We start from the raw sequence: 15,861 nt of genomic DNA, 5'->3' as shown, positions 1-15,861 counted from the left end.
TTAATGCAATTAAGTACTTCCTACATAATCGGCAAGCTACAAATAAGTGCCAGAATACATTGTTTTTAATTGGAGGGATTTTCTTCTAAATCTATGTATAAGACTCACGAGAGATCAATACCGACAGTGATGAAAAACTAAGCCCATTCATGCACAGATGAATTACAGCACAGACAGAATAAGATTCCATAATAATTCTGACCAACAAGTAAAATGTTATTTCACTTTCCATGCCCATTCTTCAGTCCCAGACTTTTCCACTGAGGCAGCCAATAAAGCAGCTGATTGTGATATGCCCACTATAAATCCTACCAAAGAGTAACAATGTCTTACACAGATCACTAAAAAAGCATCAAAATTGCAACTCTCAGTCATCACTGCATTAGATATATGTCCTCACTATATCCCGGGACCCCCTCATAGAAGTTCATGTGATCTGTACTACCCAAGATTTATGGATAAGTCAACAGATTCAGTAGATATCTTTATTTAATTTGTCACCTGTACTCCCTATCCTTCCGTTAATATAGTAATGGCTTCGATACAATGTGGACTATTTTGGCAAAATATAAATTATCCTTTCCAAACAGGAAGTAACTTGTGAAGCTCAAAAATGCTCAGAAAAATGTAATCAGGCTCTACAGAGGGCATTTCACCTGCAAAAAGAAAATGTACATTCCAAAAAGGCTTCTGAAAACGTAAGTAATTGGAGTACACTCTCAGAAACAGTGAGATTTACTATCAGTTTTAACTGCTGAAATGAGAGCAAAGCAAGAATAATATCTGCCAGTAAGTGTATTAATGGAAGATTGTTATGGAAGCCATTTAAGGAAACACAAGACTTAAAACAGTATAATGATGCAGCTGCATAAGAAAAAAGCTTGCGGGTTGTTAGTGTGTGGTTGTATAGCTTTAGACATTTAAATTAACGAACAAATTTCAAACTTCAAAAAGCCAGCACCCCACTGAGTATACATTTTCCATAGGAATTGTGCCTACATTATTTCCATAAAACTCTATTAGTCTTAACTTGAATAGCAAGCAATTGCTATAGAACAAGATTGAAAAATCATAAACATTAACCAAACTTAAGGCAGTAAAGCCACTATGTTCAGCATACATTTTTCAAACTATTCATCAACCCAAAATAATTTTATAAAAACAGTAGAGATATTTCAAATGCAATTACTCTTGAGAGGAAACACTGCTCTAGATAACAAGTAAATACAGGAATGAGTAAAAGAAAAGTAATTTCTTCCACTCCATTTTTTTCATTGTGTAAACACTATTTCTGAATACTGGCAACAATGACAAGATACCTTTTAAAACACGCTGAGCTTTTTTTTTTTAATTCTGTACCCTAAATTGATTAAATGATACAAACTGTCATTTAACATGTCGCATATCTACTTGGTATGTTTTGAAATGGCTACACTACTGAATCATTAAAAATAGTCTGTCAGCAGTATTTACATTATGCAAACACTCCCTATTAACCAGAGAAGTGGTAAGTTGCTTTAATAAAATGTAACCACTGATGTAATACTAGAAATTATTCTTATTATTCATCAAAGTTACCATTTCACCAATATGTATGTCTGCTCAATATGCTATTCCAATATAGAGCAGGAGTCCTGGCAACTGTATTTATTCACCAAAATGTTAAAATATTATCAAAATAATTTATAATAAATCTGTGAAGTATTTGTTTTCTAAGCTTGATCATCCTGACATGCAACAGTCAAAGAGTACTTCTGCAAGGTTTAAATTCCCAAGAGAAGAAAAGCTCAGCTCCTATCTGCAAGCACACAATGGAATCACAGCTGACGATGCACATCTTTTTCTGGATGTCTCCATATGCTCAGGAGGGTTTTCCCCCTCCTCCCTGCCTGCCTCTCCCTCTGCGCCTCCCTCGCTCCCAGCATTACGCTGAAGGATTTGTCATTATCTGCCACCAGCAGTATGAGACTGTTTCAACAACTAGCAAAAATAAAGTAATGCATTGAACTTCACACCCTATTTAAAAATGAAAATAAGAGATCCTGCCAGAAGTAGCCATCTGTAACTAAATTAACTAACAGTGGAAAACGGGTGGCCAAAGGGATGCTGTAATATACCTTCTATAAAGTAAAAAACTAAGACCAGAGTAAGTGATAAAAATGTTATGTCACACACAGGACCATATACACTGTAACAATATATCTAACCTTCGACCTCAAAAACCAAACACAGAAATACTGAACATTTTAACATAGATGAGAATACTAAAGAAACACATGGAATTTGTTAAATACCTTATGCCTACTTGAATACGAATTGCATTGTTTAGAGAGGCCAATCACACTAAACATACAAAGAATGAACACTGCAAAGACAGTTTTAGTTCAATATTTTCTTTATTCAATGCACACTCTATCAGTACTCAGCACACAGAGAGAGTTATGCTTGTATTTAAATGTGGTACTACTTTTTAGTTCCAGCTTTTGATTTATTTATTTACTTTTATAGACTGATGATAACACCCGGCTCAGCTCCTGTAATTTGGGGAATTGCAACGCGAGGCTCCGCAGCGAGCAGGCTGGTCGCAGCCCCAGGTCTGGCCAGCGACCGGATGACAGCACCAACAAAGGGGAAGCCCAGGAGCCCGTGGGCTTTGCAGCAGCAGCTGCCTCCTCCACGACTTTGTTCTGCCTGCAGAAAACCCTGCGCTCTTTGCAGATGGACTACATCCTACTTTTTTTTTCTTTCTTTCTTTCTTTTTTAAACTTGAGAGGGAAAAGTTGCAAATGTCAACACTGCTCACATGCTTCTCTCTCTGTAGAGCCTTTCAGCCTTCTAATGAGCAAGCTACATCCTCAGTGACTGTAAAACATACATTATTCTTAAATAATTAGTTTTGACTTCATGGCTGGAGCTTAATGTAACACATTACATCACATGGGAACAAACCCTTAGTTTTTTCTCACTTCTTCCACAGGGAATAATCCCCCAACGCTTTCTCAAATAATGCAGGTCCCTGTTTAAGAACTTCAGTTGAGCTGTCCTGTCCTTTTTATGAAGTGTTCCCTCCTCAAATGCCTGAGTTTCCAGTAGTTTCCAGTACAGCACTGACAACACCAGCACACACAACATGGAACACAGGGAAATTTACATCCTCATTTTGTAAAAAAGTGTCTCCAGACACTGCAGAGGTATTTATGAAGCATGTTATACGCAGATCCTTTTGCTTATGAAGACCACAAGCTTCAGAAAATATGAAATTGAGAAATCCCCAGTTTTTTATGTGAAATAAAAGTACATACCGTCTGAAAAAAGGAGTTGATTACACCACCTTTGTCAGGCATTTATTGCACAATGCTCACCAAACCAAGATACAAACATATTAAAAATTATTTGCTTATTCAAGTATTCATAGTTGAAAAAAACCCAGACTTTCTTCTTAAAGTTCTTTACTGAAATATTCAGAAAAATAAATCTAGATTGATTCCATGATGAAGTATTTTGTTTAAGACCTTAAATCACCGAGCTTGGCTACAAACATTAGGCTTATCACAGCACTTCTCCATTAACCATTTGGGGGAGGGGGGTAATTTACATCTCTCTTTATCTCATTATAATACGATATAATGTAGCTGCCTTCTATGTTCCTGCCCCCAAGCAGCTGTATCCCAAGCACTAAGAGAAGGGGCACGAATGGATGAGCATCCATATACCTGTGTACATAGGTGCAGACCAACCGGCACAAATTTGATATACCCTATTTGTGACACCACCACCACCGATGTAAACAAGCAAATGACCTCAACACTAAGCAGGAGGTGCAACAACTACATGAGCTGCGCTAGAACCACCGATTTCCATTCGCGCTGGCCTTAAGAAGCGCGTAGGCAAGCCACGGCCGAGCTCTGGAGAACACCAGTTTCGGTATGACACTCACAGCAGCGCGCAACGCAGCCGTTTCCGAGCGGCCGAGGCAGGGAGCAGCAGCACGCGGCAGGCTCCCGAAGGATTCCTCCACGAGAGGAGCCCACCAGGTGGCCCAACTTGCTAGCAGGTTGTAAAGAGCCAGGAAATTAACTGGCTCGAGTTGATTTTATAGTTATAGTACATAAAAATCCAAAGGGATAAAAACAAACGACTGCCTTCAGCCACAATGGCAGCAAACTAAGAAAAAAAAAATGCCTTAAGTAAAAAGACTGACAGTCTTAAACTGCTTATTTACAGTGGCAATAGTGCTTCGCTGTCACTGTCATAGCCAGGCACTATTTGCTTAGCTTGAACTATTCTTAAACATTGTAAAAATATTACTTCAGTTATAAAGCCTGTTCACCTGCTTCCCACCACTCTGAAAGAATAAACAAAAATACAAAACCAATTGATTATTTATCGCGGAGCAGCAAGCTGTTCTCCTTTTACAAAGCGACTGCTTGCCAGCTAATTTAGACCGCGAGCTCCTGCGGATACGCACTCCAGACAGCGGTGCGCAGGTTAACGCAAAGTAAGACTGAGATATCGTTATTTCCTGGTGATTCCTAGCAACCCCGTTGCCTTTTTTTGTGAAGAAAAAAAAACAAGGGGGGGGGGGGGCAGGGACTCTCCTAGCCAGGCTGCGAGGCAGGTTTCTCGCAGCGTGCACGCCACTCTCCGGGACCGGAGGCACGGGATCCCCGTGCCGGGGGGGGACGGGGACATTCAGGCCCCAGCGGAGGACGAGGGGCGGAGAGGGACGCGGCTCCGGTTACACCTAGCCCAGGAGCCTCCGCGGAGCGGCGGGGATCCGCGCGGGGGGCGCCGACACCAACCCCCCCCCCAGCGGTGGGCGGGCGGACGGGGAGGGCCCTCGCACACGCCTTCCGCACAGCGCGGGCGCCGAGGCGGCCCGCGGCTCCCCTCCCCCGCTCCTCACACGCGTAGGGCCTCCGCGGCTCTCCGCGCACCGGCGGCACCGCCCGCCCAGGGCCCCCCGGCGGCGGGGACGGGCGCGCGGAGCACTGCGGCGGTTAGCCCCCCCCTCCGCGGCCGCGGGGCGGCTCGCACGCAGCTGCGCCGCCGCGGCCTGGCTGCGCGGTGCGCGCACGCCGCGGCAGGCGCAGCCCCCGCGCACAAAGTTACACTGAAGTTGCCCGTTTCCTCCCCCCGGCCCCGCTCCCTCCCGCCGCGGGCGCGCACGCAGCTCGGCTCCCCTCCCCCGGCCCCCCGGGGCGAGGCCGCCGCCGCCCCCCGCGCAGGGCGCCGCGGCCGGCGGGAGGGGGGCGGCTCTCTCAGCCCGGCGCCGCAAAACGGGGCGGCCGGTACCTCGGCGAGCCGAGCCCGTGTCACGGCGGAGCAGCAGCACCGCCCCGCTCGCCAAATCGCCCCTATTGTCACCGGGGGAGGGACCCTCCCTCGCGTGTCCTGGTCTCTGCGCGTGTGCGCGGAGTGGGGGAGAAGGAAAGGGGGGTCCTAAACAACCCCTTGAACCCCCCCTGCGCACCGAGGGCGGCCGCAGCGCCCCCCTCCCCGCGACCCCTCTCCGCGCCCGCACACGCGGGGAAGCCGCGGCCGGCCTGAGAGTGCCGGACCGGCCCCCTGCGCCTCGCCCGCGGCCAGGGCGGGGGGCCGCGTGTCGCCCCCCTTTTCCACCAAAAGGGGGGGGCAAGTCCCGCGGAAGTACCGCCGCACCCCGCGGGTGCAGCCGCAGCGCCCCCGGCCCGGCAGCCCGCTGCCCCGCCGCGCCCGGCTCCCCGCGCAGGGGCCGAGGGCGCCCCGCGCCGCCGGCCCCCCGCGCCGCGGCGCCGCACAGCGCCGCTGCGGAGGGCGCAGCCCCCCCCTCCCCGCGCCGCGGCCGCCCCCGCGGGGGGGCGCGGGGCGGCGGCGGGGGGAGCCGTTACCGGGGTCAGGCCCGTCCGCCACCGCGGCCGCCGCCGGCGCTGACCTTCGCTTTGTGAGATGAAGCCGAAGCTGGGGCTGCGGCCGCCATGTTCCCGTTTTAATAACTGCCTGCTTGTTTATTTCAATGGGGACCCTCCCACCGCTCGCCCTCCTCCTCCTCTTCCTCCCCCCCGCGCACCCGGAGGAGGGCTGAAGGCGCGGGAGGCGGAGGGAGCGCAAGTCACTCCCCCGGCCCCGGCGGCACCGCGCCGGGCTCCGCCAGGCCGCCGCGGCCCTGCGGCGCCCGCGCCCTCACCGGGCCGCCGCTGCCCGCGGGCCGCCCGCAGCGCCGCGTCCCGCGATGCCAGGGCGGCTGGAGCCGCCGGCCCCGGTGCGGCGGCCAGTGGCCCTTACTCACCAAAAAAAAAAAAAAAAAAAAGCAAGGGGGGGAGCAAGCTTATTTCCTCCTTTCCCTCAGAAGAAGGAAGGGAAAAAAAAAAAAAAAAAAAGGAAAACACACTCACGCTGAAAATAATATCGCTACTGCACAAACACAGCCTCCACTGTGCTTCGCTCCCAGCAGCGAGCTGGCCGAGGGGCAGGCTTCTGCTGGGCTTGAAGGCTGAACGTGCAAGTTAAAAATTAGAAAGGGATAAAGGAGGACTGTTAAACGTTGCCCTTTAGTTCGGCATGTAATCCATTGCACAGAAATCCCCTCTTAAAAGAAAAGCTTTGCATTTTTACATGCGTTAAGTACAAGATACTTACTCTATATGGTGTCACAATTGTTATTTTCTACGTTTTCTTACATGAATGCAGAGCCCAAACTTTTTCTGCAGTTACTCAGTGATAATATATAATTACTGGTGGGGGGTAGCTCTGCCCAGTTAGGCTTGTCCAACATTTTCCATCATAATCCTTGTTTTTCAGATAGTTACACTTTGCCAAACTAACTGTGCTGCATAAGATTTCCCATATTTGTGTCTGACTCACAGAATTTTTTTTTTACCCTTTTTTTTTTTTTAGTGGCCAAAATAGTTCTGTTGTTTCTCAGAACACATTTAAGGAAAACTGCCATCCCCACCCTCTCCCCATGTCAAAAAAACTGCTTACGACCAGTTCGCTGAGAACGTATTAATATTTTCCTGTTCTGGAGAAAGAACTGAAGTATGGTAAGGACAGACCAACAAAAATCTATTTCAATTTAGTCAAATTAGGAACCTGGGGGAGGGACGGATTCTATTTTGCATATGCTCAGTTAGAGCTTTGCTGCTAAATTAACCAGAGAGCCAACCTACAGTGAGTAAGTGCCACTACTTTTGGGGGAGTACTGGCACCATCCCCAGCGAGCAACCGAGCATGCTCCAGCGCTGGGCTGCAGCAGCTGGGGAGGAAAACTTTTACAAATGTCCCTCCCCATCGGTCATACGCGGGCTGAAAAACTGCTCTGCTTTCAGCGAGCTCTCCCACCATGCTTGTACACGGGCAGACAGCAGGGAGTGATTCTGTCTGAAGTGCAGAGAAAGCAGAATATTTCAGACAAATACCTTGGCAATAGCATGGCAAACAAGAGCGGAAGGAGCTTGTGCATGGCAGGTAGCCGGGGCAGACAGTTTTGGAGAGAGACAGCTTTTCCTCTGCTCTCATTTGTTATACCTGTGCACATTTGCGTAGCAAATGAGCTAACAGGTATACAGGCAATAATCTCATTTACCTCACAGTCCTGATTTATTCATTTTCGTACGGTAAATGAAACAGTGGTCGTCTTGGAAAAAAAACAGTATGTCTTTAATTATATGACCATAAGCGTTCCAATTTAAAATTGCACAGGTAATTTTAAATTTAGCACTTCTTACTTATAATTCCCTTATTTTTGCAACCTCACACTTCCTTTAATGTAACCAAAAGTCTTAATTAAAATAGTATTGAAATCCCCAGAAAGATCAAGGAAGGCCTTTAACTCACTGCAATACAAACATAAAAGATAGTCTATGCACCACAAAGTTTATGGTTCCAGCATTGACACAAAACCTAAGCCTGATGCAGCTGAGTGTCCTTGTCAAACAGGGTGAGAGTGGGATTTAACTACACACACATATGCTCAGATGAACCAAAGTTTTTTATAAGCCTCTAGCAATGTAGCAAATACATTGTGATCTAAGGGCAAAAAACCAAAAACCCTGGTTACTCACCTTGTGCAAAGAACTGTAGTTATGTTAGTCCTATCTGCTGCTATTTAAAGAGAAATCATTGTCTCCCAGAGGCAAATACATTTGATAAACACAGTTCAATGCCTTTTTTTTTTTAAACATTGTGCTTCTGATCTTACTCAGCATTACAGTTCTTCTCTGAGCCTTCTCCAGTGTATTATCACCAATGCTGAATTATGTAGACCAGAGCTGGGCATAGTTTTTTCAACAGAAGTTTTATTGCTTCTAAACACAAGGGTAATGTTTACATTCTACCCCTATTGAACATCCTCTCATTCATACTTCTAATCTTGCTGGCTATTTTGTTCACAGCATCACTTTATACATTCCGTTGATTATTCACAGTGATCAGCAAACATTTCCTGGTGTGAAATTTAACAAAAAAAAAAAAGAAATTTTAAGTTCTTTTGAAATTTCAGTGAAATTTGGTTAAATTTACTCATCATAATTTCTTTTTCTAAATCATCAGGAAAAATCGACTCTAATAGCGTTTCCCTGATCAGTATAACCATATATTGTCAATGATTTTTGTTTTTAATTTTTCTAAATGGCATATTTCTGGCAATGTGGTATACAGGGTACTGTGAATGAAACTAACACATGTAGCAGTGCTTTTAACTGATTTTCGAGTAAGCTAGAAAGTTATTCTTCCATAAAGTGAAAAGTTTGGAACAAACTGTTGAATGCTTATGAACTTTCTGAGCCACTTACGGATGGCTGCTGTCTCATAAAGCTCTATCTGCTGCTTTAACACATAACAAAGAAGGGTTTATGTGCACCTGCTTACACCAGGGGTATATGTAAAGCAGCTGTTGGTGCACAGACTCTTGCACAAGCAGCTGTATTTTCCCTGTATATTCACTCTGCCCACCTCTATGGAGAATTGAGTCCTTACTTACTCATTAACTTTCCCAAATTAATTTAGATGTGGTCTTTGTGAAACCAATACATTTTTTCTAGATACAGTACACCTAACTCAAACCCACAAAGGAAAGGAAAGGAAATTTTAAACTCTTATTTAAATCTATTATATCATCTTCACTCTCTTCATGGTGGAGAGGACCTGCTGAGGTAGTGTGGTCCACCTCACAGATCCAGGTAGGGCCAACTTTGAAGTTATATCAGATAGCTCAGCATTATATCCAGCTGAATTTTGAATACCTCCAAGGGTGGAGACTCCACAGCCTCTCTGGGCAACCTGTTCCAGTGTTTGACCATGCTTGTGATTTTTTCCCCCTCCTAATATCTGGTAGGAATTTCCCCTGTTCCAACTTGAGTCTGTTGCTTCTCACCCTTCCACTGTGGCTCTCCTAGAAGGCTCCGTCTTCTCTATGCCTGCCCATTAGGTAGTTGAAGAGAGAAATAAGATCCCTGTTAGCTTTCTCTTCTCAAGACCAAACAATCCATCTCTCTCGGCCTCTTCTTGCACATCATGTGCCCCAGGCCCCTGACCATCTTGGTGGCCCTCCTCTGGACTCCCCTTTTTATGTCAAAGTCTTTCTTGTACTGGGCAGCTCAAAACAGTACTTCACATGCACTTCATGGGTGGGAATAATCGCTTTTCTCAACCTGCTGGCTCTCCTCTTCTCGTACTGCCCAGGGCATGGTTGGCCTCCTTGGTTGCAAGGGTGCACTGCTGACTTACATCCCCTTGTTGCGCACCAGGACCTCCAGATCCTTTTTTGCAGAGCTACTTTCTACCCAGTTGGCCCCAGCTCCTCATGTGGGATGGCTAGTCCATCCCAGATGCAGGATACTGCACTGGACTTTGTTGAACCTCCTGAGGTTCCTGCCAGGGCTTTTCTCCAGCCTATCAAGGTGCCCCTGCAGCATGTACTCACCAACAGTTCTGCTATAACATGTTTTGTATATTCCTGTAGTCCATTCAAAAAGATACTGCCATTCCTTCTTCCAAGGACAAAAAACCAGCCCTGCTCACCCCATACTCAGACTTTATCAAAAAAGTACACAGTTATCCAGTGTACGTGCTGAGGGGTATAACTGAGCTAAACATAAGAAATAGACCTAAAAGGTTTAGTTACAGTTTTGCTTCTTAAAAAGAGCGAGGTTCTCTTCCCCTTGCAACTACCCTGTTGAATACAGTAACTTACCTTTTGTTTGGTGTTGTGTAACACTGTCATCCTCCCTTAATTTCCTGCACTTGAGCCTATAAAGTTTCATACCTTCACAATAATTTGATTATAAAGAGCATTGCTGAGGAAAGACAGAATTAAAACTACTTAAAAAAAAAAAATCCAGTCATTAGCAAGTGGAGACATACGCTTTAAACACACCCCCTAGACACACCCTTAGTTCTGCTCTCTTTGGGATGTTCTCAGAAAAATTATTTTAAGACAACTTTATTAATTCATATTCAACAATTACTTCTCATCCCTGACTAAACACATTGGAATGTTTTGCTCCTAAATCATGATTGTGCAAGCTTCAGACTAAGTGGTCCTACATCTTTTATGTTGAATGTACTTTCTAAATTCACTATTTAGCTGATTGTGCATTGAGGATGATCAACTTGTGTTCTCCATTGGTCACTTATGATGTAAATCTAGGGATATGCACACATGTAAATTTTCTAGCTCCCATAATTAGAGCACAGAAGATGAAAAGAACAAAAAAGAGTGGTGGTGATGTATCTTTACAACTGGCAAAAACTCAACGTGTTTGCACAAGCGGCACATTTCATACGACAGATGTAAGATCTGCCTCTGTAGATTGCAGCTTCCTAATGCCATTATGAAAGAGATGAAATCAAGATGGAAGGATGACAGTGATTTAGTCACAGAACCAGTTAAATGGCTTTCCGAACTTGAACTTTTTGATTTACAGATAACACAGAAGCTTGATCTTATAAACCTTTAACTGAAGTAAAGTTCAGAAAGTATCAAGAAGGAAATATATAGAGCCTTGCATCACTTCAGGATAGAGTTAAGAGTTTTAAGTTTAAGTTCTATAAATTTAGACATTCAGCTGCTTGTTGGCTTTTTCTAATCTTAAATCATTTTACTGAGTTTATTTTTATTATTAAAATTATTATTAAAATAAGTATGTTCTCGTTATGCTTCTTATCTTCATGTTTTTAGTTTGAGTTCCAACCCTAAACTCCAGAGTAATCAATTTTTTGCTCAGAATTATTTTAATTTAAAAAATATTTGAAAATGTTATTGTCCCTGAGCTGTGGGACAGAGTCCTTCCATTCCCAGACACGACCTCCATTTCACCCTGATGAGCCCTATGGAGTTGGCTGGCCCTCTGAAAGCTGGTTAGCATCAGCATCTGACTCATCAGATGAAGGCATCGGGGCTGGGGAGCAGTCATTCTCTACAGAGCGAGCCAGGGAGCACAGACCAAGAAAAAAAGTTGAAGATTTCTCTAGCCAGTTGTGGACATCTATCCTTTCCTTCTCTGAGCAGTGCTGGCTTTGCGGACTGAGAGCTCTGGCAGTCTCCTTGAACTGGCCTCCTCTTCTTTTCGAGTTTGGGACTAGGCACTGTCACCACATGATGCCTCCATATGTAGGATCAAAATGACATATTGCTCACAATATAGCAAGCGGTTCTATGATTTTCTTTCTCCTTTCTTGTATCAGGAAGAAAAGGTAACAGTGTTGGCATTTAAATAATCACTGGGCTTCAGAATTAACACCTCACTGAAATGAACCTCTTGGAGCTGTTATTCCAGGTTCCCTGTGTATTCAAATAGACAGCTCAATATCGGTAAAAGATAGTTCACATTTTGGGAGGCTGCTAAAACTACTATAGTATATGCTCACATCTCTATTTTTGTAGACAGAGATATTGCTTTTACTACATGTGGCTCCATTAAATATGGTTCAGCAGAAGATAGTGTTGTTAGCAAGGCCAGGACTGAAAGAAGAGGCTACAACTCTATTGTATTTTATATTCTCTCTTAAGCCATCCTACTATTATGTCTTCAAATATGTTTGAAATAATTATCATAATGTTTGCAAAAGCAAACATTCAACATTAAGGCTGTTTCATAAAAAATAAAAATTAAAAAGGAAAAAAGAACTAAGAGGAAAATGGATAAATTAACTTACTGCTCGCATTTACAGTAAGATAATACATTCTCAAATAGGTGCTTGAAAGATGACACAAGTGTACTGAATTGTTTGAAAAAACACAATTTGTAACAATATGTGCACTTAACATAACTTACCCAGCTCAGCCCTACTGGTCTCTGGTGACTCCAGCCTGACATCTGAGGGAAGGAGCTCTATCAATAGTCCCGCTTGCATTGCTTAAATCAACAAGCATTCTGCAAAAGCCACTGTAGCATTAACATCTGGGCACAAAGAAGCAGCATAAAAGCTATCTTTCCCCTGTTTTGCAGCCCCTTCTACACTGTGCCTTTCAGAAGGCAAGTGACAGGCTAAGTTTTCCCCTCCCTGCTTCCATTCTTATCATTGAGCTGGATCCAAAGCTAAGTGCTGTGTTACAGAATTCAAGACCATTTGACAAGGTGGTTACATGGACTGTGTTTGCTGGTGTTGAGGCTGGCTTTCAAAACCAATTGTCCTTCTTTGTATGTTACTCTCCCCACCGTCTCAGCTTTGTACTTACCAAAGGAAGGAAGTCCTACTAGGGACACAGAGACCAAGCTGAGAAAAAGGTGTTCCTTTTTTGCATCAGAGAGCACCAAAGTATGAGGAAGGATTTCATTTCCATATAGAAAGCTCTTGCATTACCCCCTGATTTAAATATAGCTATGTTGGTTAAATATATACCTTCAGACTAGAAAAAAGAAACAATAAAATGATGAGGCTGGAAGGAGGTCAAGAGGTCACCTGTGTCCATCCCCCTCCTCTAAGGAGGATGATCAACACCTATCTCACACCTAATACCTTGGTCGAACCTGTTCCTAATGACCTGCGATGTAGACACCACAGCCTCCCAGGCTCCTGCATTGCTTTGCTGCCCTCACCATTAGTTTTTCTAATGCCTGAACAGGGTTTCTTTTGCTGCAGTTTAAGTCGTTATCTTCTTGTCAAATCTCCCATAGCTATGCAGATCAGCTTTTTTTTTTTCTTTTCTGCTTCGAGTTCTCACTTGTATGCAGAGCTGCTGTAATGTTCCTCCTCAGTCCTTTTCTAGCCTGAACAGTCCCGTCCATCCCACCTCTCCTTTTGGCACGAATGCTGTAGATCTCTGTCCACTCGAGCTGCTGTCCTACGGACGTTCTCCAGTGGGTGCACAGGAGGGCAGCTATTTCTTGATATTGAACATATTGCTTTGGCTAAGGCCAGACCTGATGCTGGAAACATTACTTAATTTGTCCTGCAGGCTGCCTGTATATTTGTACATCCCAATATGCCTTTTATCCCACCCCCCCTCGGCCCCAGCATTCCTCACCCTTGATCAGAGATCAGATTTATTGCCCTGACTTTAAGACTCCCAAATTCAAAAATGCGGTTTGGTGCTTTGTTACAGGCATTATATTGGCACAGAAGCAGACATGCAACACTTCATTTGAAGACCTCACTCAGTCGTTATTTCAAAGTATATTAAAGAAAGAAGTCTCACAGAGGTGTTTAGAGCACTAGTGTTTGCACATCTCAGCAAAACCAAAACTCTAGAAACAAAAGCACAATAAACAAACAATACTGCTACTGTTTGTGTGTAGGTCTGCCTAAATTTTTCAAAGACGAAGGCACATGCATTATTTTCTAAACTGGTAGTATTCTTACACATCAGGATCAGGGATGTCAGAGAACCACTCTTTACTTTTAACTGCAGAAAAATCATACTATCTTCTCATGATAGTCTTATGCCAAAAAATATGATTTGCAGAAAAAAAAGACTTCAAAGATGGAGCAAGGTAGTACTTATGTCAATGAAACTGAGATGGCCATATTCGCTCAGGTATTATATTCATAAATATGTATATATATTCTTTGGGACAGGTCACATAACTATAGGTTCAAGCTGGGAACTACACTTCCACTGTTTTATTTAGGAGATTCAGCTGCTGAACAGGATCCCATTTTGGTGAGGATTGTACAAATTTATTGCCAAAAGAATTTCCCTGGCCAAACGTTACAAGCTAAATACAAGATGAGGATGGGTGGATGCTTAAAAAAAAAAAAAAAGAAAGAAAGAGTAAGAAAAACAACCTTACAACCCCCATCCCCACCCCGCATCTAGAAGTGGACCTAAAAAGAAACGATGAAAGCTTGGCCAAGTACACAGTTTGGTGGACAGAGAGGTGTCTGCTCCACCAGCTGCTTCACAATTGTTGAGTCACTCTTGGTGGAAACCAGAGCCAAGTAAACAATGCAACAATTCAAAAAATTCAGGAGACACCCTTAGGTAAGTGATTTGGCAAATATATTTAGCTTTGCTGGGGATACTCAGGGCGACTACTTGCATGCCTAAGTACCTTGCTAATCAGGAGCCTATGCAAGCTATTCTGAGATAGAAATTGAAATGCCTGTGTTTGCGTAAAGCTGTTGAGCCTGGTTCTAGCCAGTTCTTACAAGACAGACTCATGCATAATACAATATGCCTTGCAAACATGCCTTTGGTTGAACTTATTTGCTACCTATAGATTTTTTTTTTTTAAAGATCATTTTCCCATGCTCACTATTGTAGATCCACTTAACCCATTTTTGCTATTATAACAAAAACTCTCCATGGAAGAAATTAACCAACATAACACTTCACTATTTATACAATACTTACAGTTTTGAGGCAAAGCATGCTTGCAAACAGAAAAAGCCTTTTCAGAAATTACTTAAATGTTTGATACATTTTCTTTCAATAAAAATGAAGAAGAAGGAACCCTGGGCTGTGGCATGTAGAAGAAATACTCTCTGAAGAAAGCAAGAAGTATAACTTGCATAGTATTTTTATTTCATATTAATTATTTTTATTTCATAAATACCAATCCCTTTTGATTTAGTTGTATACTTACTGGTAAATGCAGAGCACGCAGTTTGGTTTTCTATAGTGACATCGTGTCTTAATTCCATACAACTTAATGATAAAGTGCATTTTAGTTTATAAGCTACCTGTAATAGAACTGAGAAAAATACTACATATACCCAATTAAATGGGTTATAGCCCCTTTTCTCTCCAGGAGCTGCTCATGACATTATTCTAATATCCTATTTGATTCATTACTTCCTCAGTGCCTATTTCTTAACATACTCTTCACGGATGAATTGTTTGTGAATACTCACAAATTTTTGTGGAATACGAAAATATGTTGGTTAGAGAAATCCGGTATTCTGTTTCTATTTAACCACTGGATGGCCTATGCAACTGTTCCATACTAAATCACAATTTGATTTACATGAGGACAGTAAAATGTAAAGATTCCTTGCTATAGTCAGTAATCATTCTTACTATACTCTGCTGTTGAGCTTATTTCCCAAACACTTTCTCACTACTCCATCAAAAAGCAGAAAAAGCACATGATAACCAAGGATAAGTACAAGCAGGGAGCAGTACCTTTGCCTACACCAAGTAAACTCTAATTCACATGACTCAAACAAGAAAATCAAGTAAGCTGGCAAACCCCAAACAATGGAATGAAGAAGTAATGCAAGAGTAATTCCTAATTAATGGTGCTTATTTTTAAGAAGCAGTGTATTTAGACACTTGGAATTTCCTCTGACCACAATTCAGAATATGTTGCCTTTGTAAGCCTATATTAACCAGCTGTAATACAATGCATTATATCCAAAGTAGTGGCTATATATACATCATAGGTATAAAGTGTCATCTATAAAATGAGCAGCTATAATTATTCACACTCATTATAG

The 15,861-nt window shown here is 43.3% G+C and overlaps 1 protein-coding gene across 5 annotated transcripts in view; it reads right to left on the bottom strand.

The window, feature by feature from the left end:
- NCOA2 (nuclear receptor coactivator 2) overlaps positions 1-6,057 on the bottom strand; it is a 192,131-nt gene extending 186,074 nt beyond the window's left edge. For 4 of the 5 annotated variants that reach the window (XM_064507415.1, XM_064507413.1, XM_064507414.1 and 1 more), the window contains exon 1: positions 5,915-6,057. The gene's annotated coding sequence lies outside the window, so the exon portion shown is untranslated. Of the gene's footprint in view, positions 1-5,870 lie in introns of all 5 variants that reach the window. The other variant, XM_064507416.1, reaches the window with a different exon arrangement.
- Positions 6,058-15,861: the final 9,804 nt, after the last annotated feature.

Source organism: Dromaius novaehollandiae, chromosome 2, assembly GCF_036370855.1.
Source record: "Dromaius novaehollandiae isolate bDroNov1 chromosome 2, bDroNov1.hap1, whole genome shotgun sequence".
Taxonomy (NCBI): domain Eukaryota; kingdom Metazoa; phylum Chordata; class Aves; order Casuariiformes; family Dromaiidae; genus Dromaius; species Dromaius novaehollandiae.
This window is presented reverse-complemented; position numbering and strand designations above follow the sequence as displayed.